This window comes from Ranitomeya imitator, chromosome 6 (genome assembly GCF_032444005.1).
Source record: "Ranitomeya imitator isolate aRanImi1 chromosome 6, aRanImi1.pri, whole genome shotgun sequence".
In the NCBI taxonomy this organism is placed as follows: domain Eukaryota; kingdom Metazoa; phylum Chordata; class Amphibia; order Anura; family Dendrobatidae; genus Ranitomeya; species Ranitomeya imitator.
In genome coordinates, this window is record NC_091287.1 from 461,527,055 (window position 1) to 461,549,407 (window position 22,353).

At 43.6% G+C, this 22,353-nt stretch overlaps 1 protein-coding gene and 1 long non-coding RNA gene across 3 annotated transcripts in view; one reads left to right on the forward strand and one right to left on the reverse strand.

Annotated features, from left to right (window-relative positions):
- The window catches only part of LOC138641468 (uncharacterized), a 37,636-nt gene extending 35,779 nt beyond the window's left edge, over nt 1-1,857 (reverse strand). For both annotated transcript variants that reach the window (XR_011313861.1, XR_011313862.1), the window contains exons 1-2: nt 1,834-1,857; nt 586-677 (exon numbers count right to left, since the gene is read on the reverse strand). This is a non-coding gene — a long non-coding RNA (uncharacterized lncRNA). The remainder of the gene's footprint in view (nt 1-585; nt 678-1,833) is intronic.
- HNF4G (hepatocyte nuclear factor 4 gamma) overlaps nt 1-22,353 on the forward strand; it is a 264,222-nt gene that overhangs the window by 62,098 nt on the left and 179,771 nt on the right. The gene's annotated exons all lie outside the window — the stretch shown is intronic.

Here is a 22,353-nt window from a genome sequence, read left to right on the forward strand (position 1 = left end):
AAACAAACATTTTGCCAGAAGGCTATATCCACTGTGCTGGACAGCTCAGTGCCCAAGAGAACTGTGTCTGCTATTTTCTCTATGGGATTTACCTGTTGACATGCCCATCTGAACTGGCCGTTGTTACCTTATTACACCTTGAGAGAAAACTGGTTTAATTAAGTGAGTGCAAAGCACGGGGTCGCCTGTGGTCTAGCACAGTAATTCACAATACTACGTGACTGTGCAATATACTACGTGGCTGGGCAATATACTACATGGCTGGGAAATATACTACGTGGGCTGTGCAATATACTGTACTACGTGGACATGCATATTCTAGAATACCAGATGCGTTAGAATCGGGCCACCATCTAGTGTATATATATATATATATATATATATATATATATATATATATATATATATTTCTATTCCTATTTCCCAACCAAATATTCTCCTCCTATCACTGTATAAACTCAAGAAATTAGAGGAAAAGTCCGTCCTCGACTATATAAAAAGTAGTACAAAATTAACGAAATATATATATGCACATCAGAGAAGGTGTCGTGGACAAAGTCTGTTGGAGCTGAATCACTGATTTACCTTATATTGTCCCACAGAGAGACCTCTCTTCCAGCTGAACAGAGAGGAAAACACAAGTCCTTCCTGGAGTTCACTGTTTGCTGTGTCTGCACCTAAATGATGCAAAGAATCCATAGTTACTGAACAGCACAAAAACGTAGTGACAAATCTAGGGTTTCTGGCCTTTGATTACAGTAGGAAAACGTGTATAGTTAATATACCTAACTAACTAACTAAAGATCTTATTCCGGTCTTGTGTCTCTTGGTGCCAAAATATATTGTGATGCATGCACGTTTACTTACTGCGAAGTTGCAGTGGGCTTTAAAGGAAATCTGCCACCCCAAAATTCGCCTATAAGCTAAGGCCACCGGCATCAGGGGCTTATCTACAGCATTCTGTAATGCTGCAGATAAGCCCCCGATGTCACCTGAAAGATGAGAAAAACAGGTTATATTATACTCACCCAGGGGCGGTCCCGATGCGGTCCGGTCCGATGGGCGTCGTGGTCCGGGTCCAGCCCCTCCCATCTTCAAACAATGACGTCCTCTTCTTTGCTTCCTGCTGCGGCTCCTGCGCAGGCATATTTTATCTGCCCTGTTGAGGGCAGAGCAAAGTACTGCAGTGTGCAGACTCTTGGAAAGGTCAGAGAGGCCCAGCACCTGCGCACTGCAGTACTTTACGCTGCCATTAACAGGGCAGACAAAGTACGTCTGTGCAGGAGTAGTATGAAGATGGGAGGCGCTGAACCCGGACCGCAACTCTCATCGGACAGGACCACTCCGGGACCGCCCCTGGGTAAGTATAATATAACTTGTTTTTCTTATCTTTCAGGTGACATCGGGGCTTATCTATAGCATTACATAATGCTGCAGATAAGCCCCTGATGCCGGTGGCCATAGCTTATAGGCGAATTTTGGGGTGACAGATTCCCTTTAAGCGTTTCTTACTGCTGGGTCTGCTCTGAATGACACCATCAGGAAACGCAGGCGGATGCAGAGTTCTTCCAGCTGGTGAGCAATACCAAGAAGGCTTGTGCTATAATGCTTCCACAGGATGCTGCACCTTTCACTTCACAGGTCCCTGGCCCCTTCTGTTTTTTAACAGCCTTTCCAGCAGGCATTCCCTTGAATCTGGATAGATTTGTATACTGGTTTAGTTCAGCTTCAATCTGCTGCTGTTCTTTACTCAGTCAGGTGCTGTCCCGAGGGGATGTCACTGTATCCTTCTACAGCACAGCTTCATGCACTCCTCATTCCTGCAGACCTTACCTAAGATGGCGCGCTTCCTCTTCCTGTCATTCATTTTTATAAAAACCCTCCTTTTCACATCTTACAGACATATCACAGTCTTCTAACCATGTTCAAACAACAGCGACATCTTGTGGCCAGTTAACAACATTAACCATAAAGAAACAAATCTATTGACAACAAGTACAAAGATTATTCAGGAGTGAGTACAATTACATTTATCTAGAATGATATCACCCTGGTGAGCTGTCACACATCTCACATCATCATTGTCCCCATTTGGACTCACAATCTACATTCCCTAACAATATGTCTTTGGAGTGTGTGCTAAACCAGGAGAAATTCACACAAACATGGAACAAACACAAAAACTCCTTGCACACGTTGTCTTGGTGGGATTTGAACTCAAGACCCAGCGCTGAAAAGCAGCAGTGCTTACCACTGAGCCACATGCCACAACTACAGCAATAATCAACATCTGTGCATCAGTTGGACATTTTTTGGTCAACATAAGATAAACATAAAATGTTTTTAAACATTGATAAAATGATTAAACCATGTATAACTACAGAGAGGAGCAAAATCCCCTTCTAGTCTCCACTGGCTGTGCATTATCTTCCATGACAAAAAAATAGGAATAAACATTGAAAATGTTGAATGCTCTTGTCCACTAACATCTGCCATTAGAATGTACAGTGGGGAAAAAAGTATTCAGTCAGCCAGACGTGTCGCCCAGCTTAAGCCAGTACATGTCCGGGCCCATCTGAAGTTTTCTAGAGAGCATTTGGATTATCCAGTAGAGTTTTGGGAGAATGTCATATGGTTCAATGAAACCAAAGCAGAACTATTTGGTAGAAACAAAACTCGTCGTGTTTGGAGGAGACAGAATGCTGAGTTGCATCCAAAGAACACCATACCTACTGTGAAGCATGAGAGTGGCAACATCATGCTTTAAGGTTATTTCTCTGCAAAGGGACAAGGACGACTGATCCATGTACAAGAAAGAATGAATGGGGCCATGTATCTTGAGATTTTGAGTGCAAATCTCCTTTCATCAGCAAAAGCATTGAAGATGATATGTGGATGAGTATTTCAGCATGATAATGATCCCAAGCACACAACCAGTGAAATGAAGGAATGGCTTCCTAAGTGGAGTGTCCTAGCCAGTCTCCAGATCTCAATCCCATAGAAAACCTTTGGAGGGAGTTGAAAGTCTGTGTTGCCCAGCAACTGGCCCACAACATCACTGCTCTAGAAGAGATCTGCATGGAGGAATGGGCCAACACACCAACAACAGTGTGTGCCAACCTTTTGAAGACTTACAGAAAACATTTGGCCTCTGTCATTGCCAACAAAGATATAAAACAAAATATTGAGATGAACCTTTGTCAATGACAAAATACTTATTTTCCACTTTAATTTGCAAAATAAATCTTGCCAAATCAGACAAGGTGATTTTCTGGATTTTGTTTCTCACTTTGACTCTCATAGTTATTGTCTACTTATGATGTCAAATACAGGCTTCTCTCATCTTTTTAAGTGGGAGAACTTGCACAATTGGTGGCTGACTAAATATTTTTTCCCCACTGTAGATGATATTCCCATAAGCATCAGCTGGTTGACTAACATCTGCAGCAAATGTACCATATTTTTCAGACTGTAAGATGCTCCAGACCATAAGACGCACCCCAAATGTTCAGAAGGAAAATGGGGAAAAAAGTGTCAAATAGGGTCCGTCTTACATTCCGAATTCAGCTTACCAGGGAAGGGATCGGCATAGGTGGAGGAGTGGTCACAAGGGTCGTTCGATGGTCCATAATGGTACAGTGGCCTCCGGGAAATCCCATCCCAAGCTGGTGCACTGGCAGCTGTGCTGGGGCAGGGTTGATGGCTCTGTGCTGGGGCAGGGGGCTGTGCTAGGGCAGGGGGCTGTACTGGGGCAGGGGGGCTGTGCTGGGGAAGGGGGGCTGTGCTGGGGCAGGGGGCTGTGTTCCTGGGCAGTGGCAGTGGCTCTCTGTTCTCTGGGGGGACTCCACCGGCATTTCGTCAAAGCCCGGAGGCTCCTGCACATTCGTTGCTGCCATGTTGTGGTGGCATCTGGGAACATGGCCACTGGATCGGGCTCTGTGGTGTGGTGATAGTGGGTTGTGCGCTGGGGCAGTGGCAGCAGCTCTTTTTGCTCTGTGGGGGCTCCACTGGCATTCTGTCAAAGCCCGGAGGCCCCCACACATCCATTGCTGGCATGTTGAGTTGGCCTCCGGGAACATGGCCTCCAGGAACATGGCCGCCATGCCAGGCTCTGTGGTGTGGTGGTGGCAAGCTGTGCTCCGGAGCAGTGGCAGCGGCTCTTTGTGCTCTATGGGGGCTTCACCGGCATTTTGTCAAAGCCAAGAGGCCCCCGCACATCCGTTGCTGCCATGTTGCAGTGGCCTCTGGGAACATGGCCACCGAGAGCATGGTGGCGCATGCTCAGATTCTCAGATTCTCAGATTCAAATCTCGGCAACGAGATTCGAGACCTCAGGATGAGATCTGTATCTGATCATGCATTGCCCCTGGCCCGGTGACCATGTTCCCAGAGGCCGCAACATGGCAGCAACGGATGTACAGTGGCCTACGGGCTTTGATGAAATGCCAGTGGAGCCCCCTATGGATCACAGAAAGCTGCTGCCACTGCCCCGGATGCACAGCCCGCCACTGCCACACCACAGAACCTGGGGCAGCGGCCATGTTACCAGAGCAGCAATGGATGTGCGAGGGCCTCCAGGCTTTGATGAAATGCCCACGGAGCCCCCCGTGGAGCACAGAGAGCTGCTGCCACTGCCCCAAAGCACAGCCCACCACCATTACACCACAGAGCCCTGCCGCACCACTACAGCCGCAGGATTTGTAAGTATATTATGACCATAAGACGCACCCCCATTTTCCCCAAAATATTTTTGGGAAAAAAGTGCATCTGATGGTTCGAAAAATATGGTAAGCTTTGGATCATTGTCTTGTTGGGAAATCCATGTGTACTACATGGTCAGCAGTTAGGTAAATTCTCTTCCAGTGGCTTCTGATAACATATTGAATTCGCCATCCAAAACATCCAAAAGAAGAAATTTGCCTTCATACTTCATGATGTATATACCTAGTGACATTCTTTTCAAAAATAAGTGAAAATTTATCAAGAGGGGAACTTTTGAAATCCGTTTTCCTTATGACTGTGTTGTCTTTATTTGCCCCAAATTTAGCCAAGCGTTGTACGGTGTTAGTAAAATTGATAACACCTTAAATATAATACTTCTGTCTGGACCTGTCCCCACCCACTTTTTACTCCACCCTATGTTAGAGTTGGGCATGCTATTTTCATGCAAACCATACATTTAGCTTATACATTGTTTGCATAGCTAATCATGCGCACTTTCCAACCTATTTTTTTAAAGTGATGGGAGCAGCACAAAACTTTTTTTTTTGTGCAAACATATCATGACATTAATAGCGACTTTTTGGAGAAAGAGTCTTGATGAATGCCCCCCCCCCCCCACAAAAAAAAAGTTCATATCTTAAGGAAACCTGTATTTAAGTAAAAATGCACAAGGATTTATCCAAGGATCAGAAAGTTACTGAATATTAACCCTTTAATGGGAATTTATCATCCAAAAGTGATTAATTGATTTAATTTTAAACATTTTTGGCAGTATTTTTTCACATTACAATCCAGATATAAAAAATAAAAAATAGAAATCTTGCAATTTTCACACTTGCCACTTAGATTTTTTTAGACTCTTTCTTCCTGTTCATTTCAAGAAACAACACGTGAACATTAGCCATAACTAATAAACTCCTGCTTCACACAAATTCGAACATCTAACATTTTGAGATTTGATTCGCAAAATATATATATATATATTTCCTACGCTGCTGACACTAGTAAAGCATCAGAGAGCAGGCTTGCATCATTTTGCGTTACTGCATAGGCTTCCCCGAAATAACCTGCCACTATGACATCTTACAAATTAGTCCACCTTGGTCAGTACCTGGGCCATCGCAGATCAGCGTTCCCAATTGAGTACACTTTGTACGGCAGAGTCATTTTCAACCTCTAGAGTCATTGGGTGGGTCTCTCTCTTCTATACAGTGTGTGCTTTTATGATAATCAAGGTTCTTTCATGCTCTCCTCTTCAAAAACATAGATTTTACAAGCAATTAAAAGCCTCACAGTATTGAAATTCACTCTTATTTGTTCACCACAAATTTACTTTTTTGTCAAATTTGAATTTTAAAAGACTCGATCATCTCTAGTCTTTACTAAAGAGGCGGTGCTCTCACGATTCTCTTTAGGTTGGTCTGCATTATTATTTTGTGAGCTATATCTCTAAGGTAAGGACTAGAAATTAACAGATTTTTTGAATTTCCCTGGATTTTCCTCCAAAATTTGATTTGCAGACTCTAAAGTTGCGCACATTTTAATACTGGAAAGCTTGTAATTGCTCACAAGAAACAAGTGGGGAATTGGAGATAGACAGAGCGAAACCTGCTGACCAGAAGAGCTTACACTCTTCATAACAGAGAGAATTACCCAGTTATTGTGAAGATGGAAAATGACTCTGGCACATAAAGTGTTCTCCACTGGAAAATGCTGCTCTGTGATGGTCCAGGTACTGACCACCACTGTTCAAGGTTTGATAATTCACTAGATGTCATAGCTGCAGAGCACTAAGGGTAAGCCCGTGGAGCTATGTAAAGCCGCATTAGCCAATTCTATGATGCTTCAGAAGGATGGGAAATGATGCTAGTTAAGTTTTTTTACTTTTTTTGCAAACTGCAAATCAAATCTTAAGACGCAAATTACACGAAATTCAGCGTAATATTGATCCTAAGCTGATCAATTTGCTTATCTCTAACAAAGATCATAAATATTAGCACTAAATAAAAAAAGTCTTAATTCTGAAAATGTATAATAAATGTAGAAATAAATGAATAAATAAAATGCTCAGGGTTCATCGGTTATAAAGAAAGTGAAAAAACTGTCCACTTATGACTAGTGTTGAGCCACCCCCCTAGTGTTCGAGTTCGGTTCGGTTCGTCGAACTGGGACGTGTTCGACGAATGTTCGTCGAACATTCGACGAACACTGTCGAACCCCATTGAAACCAATGACAGGCAAACACAAACACATACAAACACATAGAAAACACCTTAAAAGGTGTCCAAAAGCTGACAAACTGCTCAGAAGACACAACAAACACATGGAAAAGTCACAACTACATATAGTCATGCCAAAAGAAAAGAGGTGGAGGAGTAAAAGGAGGAGGAGACACAGATATAGGCATCTCATGCCCTTCTAAAATCAAGAAAGGCTGAAGTAAAAATCTAAAATCACCCTACCAACACCCAGACATTGTTAAAAAAATTAAAAAATAAATATCTTTAGGTGAAAGGCGCCGGGTCCATTCAGAACACTTTCCTTAGAAGATGTAGGGGTACTCCCGTTGGGAGTTGTGCCAAAAAAGGAACCCAATACATTCAGACTAATCCACCATTTGTCATATCCAAGGGGCAGGTCAGTAAATGGCAACATCGACACAGTACTATGTACTGTACCTCCTTTGATGAGGCAATCAGGTGGGTAAAGAAGTTGGGAAAGGGCACCCTAATGGCCAAAACAGACATTGAGGGGGCATTCCAGTTTCTACCTGTGCCTCCGAATAGTGTCCTCCCATTGGGCTGCTTCTGTGAAGGAGCATACTACATAGATCGCTGTTTGCCCATGGGGTGCTCCATATCCTGCTCACTATTTGAGGCGTTTAGTTGCTTCCTCGAATGTGTCATCATGGATGTTTCTAAGGCGGCACATATTATCCATTACCTCGACGACTTCTTATGCCTAGGCCCAAAAGATTCGCAACAGTGTGAATACACGCGGTAGTCCACCTGTGAGAAGGAGAGAGCTGGAGGGAGAGTGGACACCCCAGAGCCGAGAGGTTAGATTGAGAAAGGAAGAAGGCGGTGTAGCTTGCTTCATGGGTGGGGTAATCTGCTGAGTAGCAGAAATTGCTACTAGGCCCAAAAGGTTTTCCTGGCCAGATGCCATTAAAAAATAGTAGTTAGGTAAACAGGCGGTGTAGCTTGCTTCATGGGTGGGGTACGCTGCTGAGTAGCACCAAATTCTACTAGGCCCAAAAGGATTTCCTGGGCTAGATGCAGTTAAAAATTAGTAATTAGATCAACAGGCGGTGTTGGTTGCTTCATGGGTGGGGTACTCTGCTGAGTAGCAAAAATTGCTACTAGGTCCAAAAGGATTTTCTGGGCTAGATGCCATTAAAAAATAGTAGCTAGGTAAACAGGCAGTGTAGCTTGCTTCATGGGTGGGGTACACTGCTGAGTAGCAGAAATTGCTACTAGGCTCAAAAGGATTTCCTGGGCCAGATGCCATTAAAAAATAGTAGTTAGGTAAACAGGCGGAGGGTGGGTGAGCTACTCTGCTGACTAGCAGACACTGAAGCTTTGGAGCAGACCTCTGAAACCCAGGCCATAGTATGAGTAAACAACTCTGCAGACGACCCCACCCACCTGCATATGACGATGGCAACGTCATATAAAACACAGCAAGGGGACTCAATAAATAGTCTCCATTTTTTCGAAAAATTCGGCCATAGACACCACTTAAGTGGCATCAATTTTGCCAGAGAATTTTAAAACGGTTGGTGAGGTGATTTTCAAAAATCATCAGGCTTTTAGTCTCCCCAGGATGACACAGGGGTAGAAGAGTCCTTGTGGATCCAGGATTTGTTCATCTTGATGAACGGTAGTCTGTCTACATTGTCACTGGACAGCCGCGTGCGCTTATCTGTCAGCACACCACCAGCAGCGCTGAACACACGTTCAGAGAGAACGCTGTCTGCGGGGCACCACAAGATCTCCAAGGCATGAGTGGTGAGCTCAGGCCATTTTTCAAGATTGGAAGCCCAAAATGAGCGAGGGTCCAGTTCCACAGTCATGGCATCGATGTTAACTTGGAGATACTCTTGTACCATCCTCTCTAGGCGTTGGCTGTGCGTCAGACTTCTTGTCTCCTTTGGCGTTGCAAAGGATGGTCTAAAAAAATCTTGAAACAATTATAAAAATTGCTGTTACCACCTGATACGATGTTACTGTTACGGTTTGAGTGATGACTCGATAGTCCCACGTTGGCAAGTTAGAACTCAGAGATTCACTACGTGCACCACTGGTGTTTTGTGGAAAAGCAGATGTTAAATTCTTTAACAGTCTCTGCTGATACTTCTGCATGCGTGAATCCCTTTTTATGGCAGGAATTATTTCAACAAATTTACTTTTGTACCAGGGATCTTAGAGTGTGGCAACCCAGTAGTCGGCATTACTTTGGATTCTGACAATCCGACTGTCATGTTGCAGGTAGTGCAGCAAGAAGGCACTCATGTGTCTTGCGCATCCAGGAGGAACAAGTCCTTGTTGTCTCGGTGGCGGCGAGGTGAGAATCATGTTTCCTTCCTCTGCCCTCTCCCCCCAACCTCACACAACAGAAATTTGATCAAAGTCTCCCTCATCTGATGAGTCTTCCATGCCCAGCACCAGATCATCCTCCACTTCTTCCTTGCCTCCTGCACCTTCCTCAACAGTTTGGCTGCTACCATGCGCCCTCGGTAATCCCTCTCCCCCAGCCTCCAATGCCAGCCGCCTTGGTGCTGCCGACCGTCTGGACCTTGGAGATATTATCCCTTCTGCATACGACTCCTCCTGTTTCTCCTCCTCCTCTTGTTCCACCACCTGACTCCGAATACTGTTTAAGGTGTGCTCCAGCATGTAAATCACTGGAATAGTCATGCTGATAATGGCATCGTCAGCACTAAACATCTTCGTCGCTATTTCAAAACTGTGCAGAAGAGTGCATAGGTCCCCAATCTGAGACCATTCCTGCAGCATGATTTGCCCCATCTCTGGATCTCGTTGGCCAGGCTATACGTCATAACATATTGCACCAGGGCTCGTCGGTACTGTCACAGTCGCTGCAACATGTGCAGAGTTGAATTCCACCATGTGGGCACATTACATATCAGCCGATGAACTGGCAGGCCCAACAACTTCTGTAGAGATGTAGAGACGACCTGCCAATCACACTGGCTGTTGCGGGTAAAGAGGTGGAAGTTCTGCATCCAAAACCATGTGCGACGGCTATCCCCACAGTCACAGAGGATGAAGACGAAGAAGCGGATGCACTTGATGGGGCAGACAGTAGTTGACCTGGCCCACTAGGCCGCATTGTGGCACAGTGAGTTTTCTACTGCAACTTATGCCTCATATCCATGTGACGGTTCATGCATGAAGTACTCAAGCTAGTGATTTTTTGGCCTCTACTGAGATTTTGTTGACAAATCTTACAGACAATATGAGTTGGGTCATCCTTTGCGATGTCAAAAAATGCCCAGGCTATGCAAGGCTTAGAGCCTGTGCGACCTGAAGAGCCACCACAACTTCTGCTCAGAGGCACAGTTGGGGTTGAGGATGCAGTGGTTGACGTGCTTCCAGTAGTCCATCTCTGTCCAGGAAGGCGCAACCTAACCTTGTCATCAGACTCGTCACTAGCATCCTCCTCCACATCTTCTGCTGACCTCATGGACTGACGGACTGTGGGTTGACAGTAAGTGGGGTCTCCAACCTCGTCATCATCATCCTGTGTGTTCTGACACCAGTCGTCCACAGAGCCAAACTTTTCCTGCACTGACTGAAAAGTCAAGTTTTCATTCCAATCAGGTATCTCAGTCTCATCATCATCTTCCTCATTGTCTCCACCAACAGGAGTTACAGTTTGGGAACGAGGGTCTACATTATGCTCAGAACCTTCTTAATCTGGGCCTGGATCTGACTCACAAAGATTCTGGGTATCAGTGCAGATCATTTCCTCGCCTGGATTCACAGAAGCTCTGGAGCAGACCTCTGATTCCCAATCTATAGTATGAGTAAACAGCTCTGCAGACTCAACCATCTGTGTCACCCCATGCTCAGACGGGTGGCTGGAGACTTGGGAGCTGTGAGTAAGCAAGTGCGATTGGGGTGACAACTCTGAGGACTGGAGTAGTTGTGATGTTGAAGTTGACCTGGAGGAGAGCCCTCTTGAACAAGCACTTGATATTCGTTCAAGCACCAGCTGTTTTTGTGCCTCATCTGGAATTTTTGGCGATGCTCGTAAGAAAGGGATCATATCAGATTGTCCATGAAAAAAAGTAGACATCTTACTTTGGCTGGAAGATGGTCTTTCTTCTGCAGATGTTATTGTTGCTTTACCACCTACCCCACGGACACAACCTTTTTTTCCCTTTCCAACACGCCTATTTCCACCAACAGCAGGCTTTTTGCCACTCATTTTGGTGCTTAACTAATTGGCAACTCTGTATCTGTAGTTGTTGGCACAAAAAATGATGGATGGAAACCGAGCAGAGCTGAGTGGCCAAACTGTGCTCCTTGTCCCATAACGATTTACTGGGTTAGCTGCTGTAATAATTTAGATACACAGGTGGTGTGGTTAGCTTCACAGGTACGCTACTCCGCTGACGTGCAGACACTGCTCCTAGGCCCAAAACTATGTACTAGGTTAGATGCAGGACAAATTTAGATACACAGGCGGTGTAGTTAGTTTCACAGGCGGGCTACTATCAGACAATGCTACTAGCCCAAAAGGATTGGCTGAACTAGATTACACCAAATGCTGTGACAAACACTTGCCCAGCACTGGCACAGATCTGCCTGGCAAAAAGTGCTAGGAACTGCTGTAACTTACCCTGAAAACGGCTGATATTACAACTAGTCCCGACTCCCTAAACCTATCTCTCTCTATCTAACAGAAAATTTGCTCGCAAAAAACACTCTTAGAAAGTATAGCGCCCACAGCAGCAGCGGTGCCATCTAACACTAAGCTGCAGCAGTGAGGAAATTGGGGCGACGGGGTAAAAGGCTGGTTCTTATAGGGCAAGGACATGTGACATACACAGCCAATAACATATGCCCTTGCTTGTGTGCATCACATGCACATTGCTGTGTGTGTGTGCACTGCTGATAGCCTGAGAGACTGCACCGCCCCACTGTAAATGCGAGAAAGAAAAAAAAATTGAAATCAGCATTATTTCAGCACAGATCTATCCCCCGCCCCCTATACTCTGAAACAGTCTATTAACAATGATAAACAGTTTTAATGTGCAAATCAAGTTAGGCTTTTGGTAAATGAACAGTTATCGAACAGAAACTCAATCAGCCGAATTTTAAGCAAATTGTTCGAGTTCGACGAATGACTCGAACACCGCCCAAAACAGCTCGAATTTGAAATTGGCAAACAGTTCTACTCGAACACCGCTCATCTCTACTTATGACCTGCTGACAGATTATCTTTAGGCTTTTTTTTATTATTCCTTAAAAAAAGATCAGAGGCAGTGTTTGCCACATTGTCGTGCACATGACAGCATGGCAAACAACTGATGTTCGGGTCCCTCATTGATATGAATGAGGTTTCGGTTTGGGTACTGTTTCTAAGGCTGGGATCACACATGCGAGAAACACGTCCGTGTCTCGCATGAGAAATCCAAGTTGTGGCGCTGGCACTCCAGAGTGGAGCGTGCGGCTGCATAGCAACACATGGAGCTGCACGCTCCGCTCCCAAGTGCTGGCACCAGTGTTTGGTTTTCACATGCGAGACACGGACGTGTTTCTTGCATGTGTGATCCCGGCCTAAATGTTTGATCAAACCTGCCCGACCCCAACATCCAGGGTTTGGCCAGTCACTATTCACAAGTTTGCAGCCACTTAGAGTGACTAGAAACTTTCGTGCCAAAGCTGGACAACCACTGTAAATATATTTGTGTAAGAGATTATTTTTTTGTGGGACAAGGCATAGTCTTCACTGATTCCATTTTTGGGTGTGTACATCTTTATAACATCTTCTTAATTTTAATTTTGAGAGTAGATAAGCAAAAATCAGTAATTCTAGTATTATTTTTCATATTTTTTCTTATCCTATTCACCATGTGGGATAAATATAGAATTTTATTTCATGAGTCAATATGATTATGCTGATTCCCAGTTCATATTATTTTCTTATGTTTTACTACTTTGGCACATAAAAATCACTTTTTTTTTCATGAAAGCAATTTTACATATATTCTGAGAGCAGTATTTTTTTTTATTTTTCTCGGATTTAATATTTGTGCAACAAGCTGCAGTTTCTATTGGTCCCATTTTAGTATAGTGTATGTATAACTTTTTGTTCACTTTTTATTTATTTTTTATGTGTCAGTGTGAAGAAGCAACTATGGCATTTTGTTTTATTAAAATGTGGTGAGCTTGTGAGGAATTGCATGGAATAAATAATAATTATAATATGGTGTTATAGTAAGTAAAACTACAAATAAAACAATATCAAATTTGTAAATCATTTTTAAAGGGAACCTATCCGGTCCCCCATGTCCTCCAACCCAGAACCATTGACTTATTTCTGAGTACATTCTCTATCTATCCATCCCTATAATGTTTTTAGATAAAAATTTGGTTTTTTGCATTTACTGTATTTTCCGGATAATAAGACGCACTTTTTTCCCAGTGGCAGCTGTCCTGATGCAGCCTCCCTTCCCAGGCTGGTGTAGCTGTGGTGCGGCAGTGGCAAGGCTCTGTGGTGGTGGCGGGGCTCTGCCGGCATTTCGTCAAAGCCTGGAGGCCATCGCACATCCATTGCTGCGGTGCAGTGGCTTCCGACAAAATGGCTGCCGGGGTGGTGCATGCTCAGATTCAGATATCAGCAAAGAGATCTCTACCCGAGATCTCGGGAGAAAAGATCTCGGGACGAGATCTCATTGCCGAGATCTGAATCTGAGCATGCGCCGTCCCCGGTGGCCATTTTCCCAGAGCCACCGCATCGCAGCAATGGAGCTGCTGGGGCTTCCGGGATTTGATTAACTGCCCGCAGAGCCCAGCCACCACCACAGAGTCCTGCCACCACCACCACACCACAGAGCGCTGCTGCCCCACAGAGCGCTATCACCCCACAGAACCCAGCTGCCCCAAAGAGCCCCGCTACCCCACAGAGCTCCACCACCCCGCAGAGCCCATCCCACAGAGCCCAGCCACCCCACAGAGCGCGCCACCCATCAGAGCACCACCACTGCACAGAGGACCACCTCAACACAGAGCACTACTACCGCACCAGCCTGGGATGGAATTTCCCAGAGGTCACCACACCAGCCTGGACCACCGAACGACCCCTGTGACCACTCCTCTACCTGTGCTGATCCCTTCCCAGGTAATCTAAATTCAGACTGCAAGACAGACCCCCATTTGACACATTATTTTTTTCCCCTATTTTCCTTCTGAAAATTTGGGGTGCGTCTTATGGTCCAGTGCATCTTACAGTCCAAAAAATACGGTATATTGTCCCCGTTTCCTACACTAATGAGGGCTTTGACTAGTCAATAGGGCATTAGTGTCCCCAGACTAGTTAGCCCTCTTTCCATGTTATCATGCCCCTATGGATATGATAATATAAATTGCAGGAGCAGTCTTCATCGCCAGTCCCTGCAAGTTTTGCACATGTGCGACGCTTATTTTTGCAGTGTCATCGCTTCTCTGAAGCAGGGCATATGCTATATAGCTAAGTATAGGTAATATCAGATTGATGAGGATCAGATCAGTTGTTATTTGCTCAGGTGGTGACCAGATATAACAATTCAACAGAGTACAATGGCACAGCTCCATGTAATGTGTATCAGTCATTGCTGAGTACTATTCAAATTTAAAAGGAAGATGCATTATGTATAATTGTATAGAGGCAGAAATTACGTTGGACAACCTGTGCACTGGGGATCAAAGTGAGGGGGGGGGGGCATTTCCAGCTTCTGCCACAGACACATAAAGAGTTGCATTGTGATTAGCTATAACTACTCCTGCACAGGGACCCTCTTCTGTCTATTTCAAATTCATATTCAAATTCCACATAGTAAAAATCTGGTTCAATAACTAAAGGACAATATAGTATGCAGGACTGCCCTAAGGATGCATTAACAGGTTGACTGAATACAAGAGTTAAAAATAGGCCATATTTCACTTTTTTGCCTTTTACTTGCGGAGTTGTTAGAGCTCTTAGTCATAGAATTCCATGTATTGTTTACTTGGAGAAACCTTGAATTAAAGCTTTATATTCTATAAAGAGCTGTTACTTGATACAGTTCTCACATTTTCCTAGAAAGGTGATAAATATTTTTTATTTATCATCCAGCAGGGGGCACCACATGTATTGCCATACCACTTTCCAATGTAATGCTAGCACTTTACCTGCAATCATAGAACCACTGTTTGCTTCTCAGTTTTTAGATCTTATTATAGAGAGATAATTCATATGAAACTGCAGAGGTGTAAACATAGACCCCTCTACGACAAAACAAGACAAAATAATATGCATAATGGCACAAGCACAACCTGTGTAAACTGTAGGTAACGTTAAGAAACCGGACTACTGGAATATATGTTAGGGCCAATTCATGTGTGCAATTGCTCTCACACCCCTATATACACTATGTTGGTCAGTCTTCCCCAAACTAGTCATAGGATCCATCTAAGCACAGCACAGCATCTTTAACTAGTGTTGAGCATTCCGATACCGCAAGTATCGGGTATCGGCCGATACTTGCGGTATCGGAATTCCGATACCGAGATCCGATACTTTTGTGGTATCGGGTATCGGTATCGGATCCATAGGGATGTGTAAAATAAAGAATTAAAATAAAAAATATTGATATATTCACCTCTCCGGCGGCCCCTGGACATCACGCTGGTAACCGGCAGGCTTCTTTGTTTAAAATGAGCGCCTTTAGGACCTGCGAATGACGTCGCGGCTTCTGATTGGTCGCGTGCCGCTCATGTGACCGCCACGCGACCAATCAGAAGCCGCGACGTCATTCGCAGGTCCTAAATTCCTAGAATTAGGAGTTTAGTGAATGAGAATGACGTCGCGGCTTCTGATTGGTCGCGTGGCGGTCACATGAGCGGCACGCGACCAATCAGAAGCCGCGACGTCATTCGCAGGTCCTAAAGGCGCTCATTTTAAACAAAGAAGCCTGCCGGTTACCAGCGTGATGTCCAGGGGCCGCCGGAGAGGTGAATATATCAATATTTTTTATTTTAATTCTTTATTTTACACCTTAATATGGATCCCAGGGTCAGAAGGAGAGTTTCCTCTCCTTCAGACCCTGGGAACCATCAGGATACCTTCCGATACTTGGTGTCCCATTGACTTGTATTGGTATCGGATATCGGTATGGGCGATATCCGATATTTTTCGGGTATCGGCCGATACTATCCGATACCGATACTTTCAAGTATCGGACGGTATCGCTCAACACTATCTTTAGCAAAATATTTGTTCATGTTTTTTGTCCTCACTTCTCCACTGCATTGCTGACAAGACCTATAGATTTTTGAAGTTTAGGATGTTAAATATGCAAATTTATTTTTTAAGCAATAGCAAACATTTCACTCTTTGATTATTTACTTTTTCTTTTCTATGATGCCTCTCAATCGTAAGAAGACAATGTCTTAGCAGGGAAAGAAGAAAAAGCCTGCAGAGATTGTCAAAATATTTTCTCCTGATCTAGTGAGGTTTGGAGTGTCTCACTTAACCACATTCAGAAACATCTGTCCTGTTGCTTCCTGTCATTAAAGCCCCAGCAGAGGACAAGAGCTACAGTGTTGAGTGTCCCAGCAGTGAAGAACATAGTAGGAGTATACCGTCAATATTCTTTTCCCTATAGTAGGTTAAGGGTGATATAAGTGACAGATGCTAATCCCACAATGATCTTTCTTTTCTCAGCACTGTAAGGCTGCCGTCACACTTGCAGTATTTGGTCATTATTTTACATCAGTATTTGTAAGCCAAAACCAGGAGTGGGTGATAAATGCAGAAGTGGTGCATATGTTTCTATTATACTTTTCCTCTAATTGTTCCACTCCTGGTTTTGGCTTACACACACTGATGTAAAATACTGACCAAATACTGAATGTGTGACGGCAGCCTAATGATGGGAAGTGATGAGAGTTAAGAGTTTTCAGTGTGGTTAAGTGAGACACATCAAATCTCCCTAGATCATGCTGGAAATTCACATTTTGACATCCTTTGTAGACTTTTTCTTTTTTTCCCCCTCTATGATGCTGACTTTTTGTGATTAGGTAGCATCATATAGGATAAAGAGAAAGTATTACCAAAAATTATTGCACAAGAAATGCAAAACTCAGTATAGTCGCTTGTGAGGAGAAAACAAATTATCTGATACTAATTTCTGATTTTAATAATGTGCTGTCTTGCTTCTGCTATCTAGTGTATTAAAAATTAAGAAAAAAATGTGTAATTGTCATTCAAATAGTTAAAATAGATACCACCAACACATATCACTGATCAATTACACTGAGTCTAGCACTGCTGCTGGTACCCCTCCTATCAATCTCTCCCAATTCCATTTGAATCTCTATATTATTCCCAGACTGTTACTCTCATCTTCTTCAGTGCTGCAGTTATACAACACACTACTGACTGGAGTATTTGTCCATTGATTCTTTGCTTTCTCATCCTATCTCTATTGCTGAGCTGCGAAATCTGATGTACTCGCAATATCCTAAAAGCCAGTTAAAATGGCTGCTGCATTCCGTGCCTGGGCTTTTATACAAACTTTGATATTTCTGCTTGATTATCTGCATTATACCATGAGATATGATAGCTGCAAGGCATTATGGAGATTCCGATGCTGCTGAGCCTGATGTCTTGTCAGCCTTCTGTGAATGATGCAATCTTTTGCAATGTGTAAAAAGGCAGCAGGAGATTTTTTAGGGATCTGAGAGAGTTGAATTGCAATTTGTCAAACATACTGGGGCCTATGAATATCATAAAATTCAACTAGAGGTAGATTTTTATAGTATCGATTTGATCACATCTAATTAATGCGGATTACAATACTGCTGATCACATAAATTATACTTGTAACATGCATGCTCATAACTGAAACAAAGAAATATTGGAAGTTAAAGATGGATGGTTCCAGGCAATACCAGGTACAAAGGTCCTATCATTAAGAAGCAAGTCTAAATAAACAGGCTGCAATATGATCACTTTATTGCTTTGCATTCAATTTAGGCTCTTTTATGGCCTTACTAATGGGTGTAGGATTAGCTCTAACAACAAAACTGAGAAGATGAAAATGTAGCTAATGAAAATGTTTTTCAGGATATTCTTTCAATTGTACTTGAATTATGTGGAGCAAATAGAAGAAAACAAAAAAATGAATTTAAAAATATTATCCATGGTAATGGTAATTATAATCCATTATAATCACTGCAGGAGCCGACAGGATAGAAGAGATTGATTACATACAGTAAATACACATAGAATAGGTAGATATCTAGATGTCTGGGACAAATACAATTAGTACAGTGTGTGTGCAAATTACTGGACATGTATTTAATTAATAAAAGATTATTTTTCAGAAAAAATGGCGTGGGCTCCCACAAAATTTTCATAAAGAGGAAAGGGAAAGCCGATGGCTGGGGGCAGATGTTTATAGCCTGGGTAGGGGGTGATACCCATGGAGCTTGCCAGGCTATTAATATCAGATCACAGCTGTATAATTAGCTTTTACTGGCTATTAAATTGGGGGACCCCAAAAAAATGACGTGGGGTCCCCCTATAATTAATAACCAGAAAAGGCTATGCAGATAGCTGCGGGCTGATATTAATAGCCTAGGAAGGGGCCATGGATACTGTCCCCAGGCTAAAAATATCAGCTCTCAGCCATCCAAGAAAAGGCAGATCTCTAAGATGTGCCAATTCTGGCATTTAGCCTTGCTCTTCCCACTTGCTCTGTAGCGGTGGCAAGTGGGGTGATAGTTTTGGGGTTGATGTCACCTTTGTCACCCCATTACTAACCCCATAGTCACATTGTAAGAAAGCACAGACACCCAGAAAAAGTCCTTTAATGAGAGTGTCTCTCTGTGAATTGCTGTTCCCTGTCTGAAGGCACCATGAGCATGAGAAAGTTATCTCACGCTCACGGTGCCCTCAGACAGGGACGAGTTCTCTTTAATCTCTTGACATATAAGCGTGCAACTGGACATCTGTGCAGAGGTCTGCATGTGTGGAATGAGATAAGGAGGTAAGACTATCCCACACATGGCAGATGCAGGCTGTGTTACACAGCCAGAAACTGCCTTTAACAGAAGTGACCAGAACAAGCACCAATCATTTCTGTTTGACTATTTAAACTCAGTTATCAATTACTGATTGTTGCATTTAAATGGAGCTCCAATTGGCCCACCGTAATGCAATCACAAAGTGCTGATAGCCTCCTGTAAACCATCATTGTCATCAATTTTTTTTTGCTTTTTTGAAGTCCATATAGCAGTGCATATATTATGTACTATACATAGAACAGGTAAAACAGTAGATGGAAACAATACATTTCAGATTTTTTCCTCTCACTGATCCTGTCCGATCAAAATATCGCAGCATGCACGAGTTGCCTCCGATAATTGGATGGCACTCAGCCATTCATGTCTATGGGTCCTTGGAAAACATCGGAGTACAGTCCGATTTTCATGAAAACACTGCATGCAGAAGAAGGATACAGAAAAAATATCTTTGTACCATGTTAGCCAAAAAATATCCAAAATGTTCCAATATTTATGGACACAACTGTTTATCCCCCTCTCCCATAATGATAGCCCTGCTTCACGTCACTTGTCTTATCCATTTCATTATCCTTCTGCTTTGTTGTGTATAAATACTGTATATACTCGTGTATACGCCGATATTTTAAGCAAAAGTTTTTGTGCTGAAAACACCCCCCTTGGCTTATACACAAGTCACAGTCCAAAGAGCCGCTAGGGGAGGGGGGGATGGTGGAGCCTAGATAGACAGGATCTGGCGACTGTGGCACAGTGACAGCTGCAGCTGCAGCCACTGGCTAACAGAAGAGATCATACTCACTCTCCGTCGCTGCTTCTCCGTCCCTGCATCTCTGTTGTCCAAGCGCTTGTGGCTCTTCTCTCCTGTGCTGAGCGGTCACATGGTGCTGCTCATTAAGGTAATGAATATGGACGCATCTCCGTTCCCATAGGTGTGTAGTGCATGTTCATTACCTTAATGAGCGGTACCATGTGACGGCTGAGCAGAGGAGAGGAGAGGCGCCGGGACAACGGAGATGCAGGCTCGAGGAGGTTGAGTATGACGAAGAGGGGGTTCAATGTAAGCCATGCATGCAACCATGGCACAGGGGAGCTGAGCCATGGGGGATGGGGGATCAGAGCCATGCGGGATGGGGGAGCTGAGCCATGCGGACCAGGAGAGCTGAGCGATGCGGGACCTGGGGAGCTGAGCAATGAGGGACCGGGGGAGCTGACAATGCGGGTCTTGGGAAGCTGAGAATTGCGGGAGCGAGGGAGCTGTGCACTACGGAATACGGACCAGGGGAGCTGAGCCATGCGGGACCGGGGGGAGCTGAGCAATGCAGAACGGGGAAGATGAGCAATGCAGGACCGGGGGGGAGCCATGCATTCAACAGGGGGAGCCACACATACCAGGACAGGACGGGGGGAGCAACATACTAGAACTCTTTTTTACCCCACATCCAAGGGAGTCAGATCACGCTATTATCAAACTCTGATTACAGTCTGATCAGAGCATGATTAGCATAATCAGGCCGATTTTCTCTTATGATAGAAATATGATCGTGTGATCATATCCTAAAAGTTACCAGCATCCCACTACGCAAGTTCTGACAGATAGAACGAAATAGCTCTGTGTAAACTAAGGTTATGTTGTAATTAAAGGGTTGAAATCTAGGAACACTTTGTAGGCTGGTTATATTTTAACATTATGTTGTTAATGTAGTACTACTGATTAAAAAAATCAATAATCTTCTGGTTAAAGAAAGGAATAAGCATAAGTATCAGGCTTGTCAACTCATCTGTTTCATTAGTGTCACATGGAAGCTGCACAGGTTTTGTGGCTGATTGAAGCCAGATTTTTATGGTACATGGTTGTAATTACCTACAAAGCAGCATAATGTACCAATCTCAGCAAATAAGCAGGAAATATCTGATGATTGCTGGTCAAGAAAACAAGAGCTGGAGCAGTAAATGCAATTTAATGGAAATGTATTGTACAGCTCCTATGCAGACTATGTGTTTCCATGGTAACAGACAGCACATTAACTGTATAGTTTTATCCTGCAGTCATACGCCAATGATATTAAACTAAAAACTTATAAATCAAGGATCTGTATGTTGAAAACCACAACACAAACAAATCCATAGAGTTTAAGTGAATACTTCTATTATGCTCTTGCTATGTGCCACATTTCTTTTTTTCTTACGGATTCTGGTGGCCCATACAGTAATGGTCGATTCAGTATATTGTTTGATATCTGTATGACATAAATATTCCAAATATGGCTATGAGGGTCTTTAATGGAGATGAGCAAACCTTTCAAGATTCGGTTCAGATTGGCAAACGTCCCGATGTTTGCCAATTAGTTCAACAAACATACCCGAACCCAATTGACTTCAATGGGAGGCAAAACCAAACGCATAGACGACAACTTCAGAGAGGCCGATACCAGAAAAAAGTGACATCAATTGCGCTATAAATATATCATTTAAAAAAAACTGACGTGGGTTCCCCCGTATTTTTGTTATCCAGACAGGCAAAACTGACATGTGTGGGCTTCAACCCTCAGCTATCAGCATTAGCAAGGCTGGTTATCAGAAATAGAGGGGTCTCCATGTCATTTTTTTAATCATTTAAATAAATAATTTTTAAAAATGGATTAGGGTCACCCCCATTTTTGACAACCAGCCAAGCTAAAGCTGACAGCTGGGGGTTGGTATTCTCAGGCTGGTAAGGGGAAATGGATTTTGGCACCCCAGCGTAAAAATAGCAGCTCACAGCTGCTCCAGAAAAGGCATGTCTATTAGATGCCCAATTCTGGCGCTTTGCTCGGCTCTTACCACTTGCACTGGGGTGGTGGCTAGTGAGATTCATATTTGTGGAGTTGATGTCACCTTTGTATTGTCCGGTGACATCAAGCCCATGGCCTAGTAATGGATAGGCGTCTATAAGACGCCTCTCTATTACTAATCGTATAGTTATATTGTAAATAAACACACAGCCAAAATAAAGTCCTTTAATTGAAAGAATGTATTTATATTAAACCATACTAATGTTACCACCCATTCCACCAAAGCCATTGTCTCCTGTAATAAAACAAAAATAAAAAACAACCATATCCCTCACCTGTCCATCGTTCTGTCCCTTGCTGTAATCCATGTTTGAGGATAAAAAGTTCTCAACCTGGACGGTGCCAACATGCGACCGTCCAGGCCGAGAACCATGTAGTAATGAGCTGATAAAAAGTCTTATAGTGCAGAGCTAATCTCACTGAGTCAATGCAGTTCAGGGGCCCAGCTGGGAACACAGCCTCAGCGCCTGTGGTAACCTCGATGACGTCACCGTTAGTCA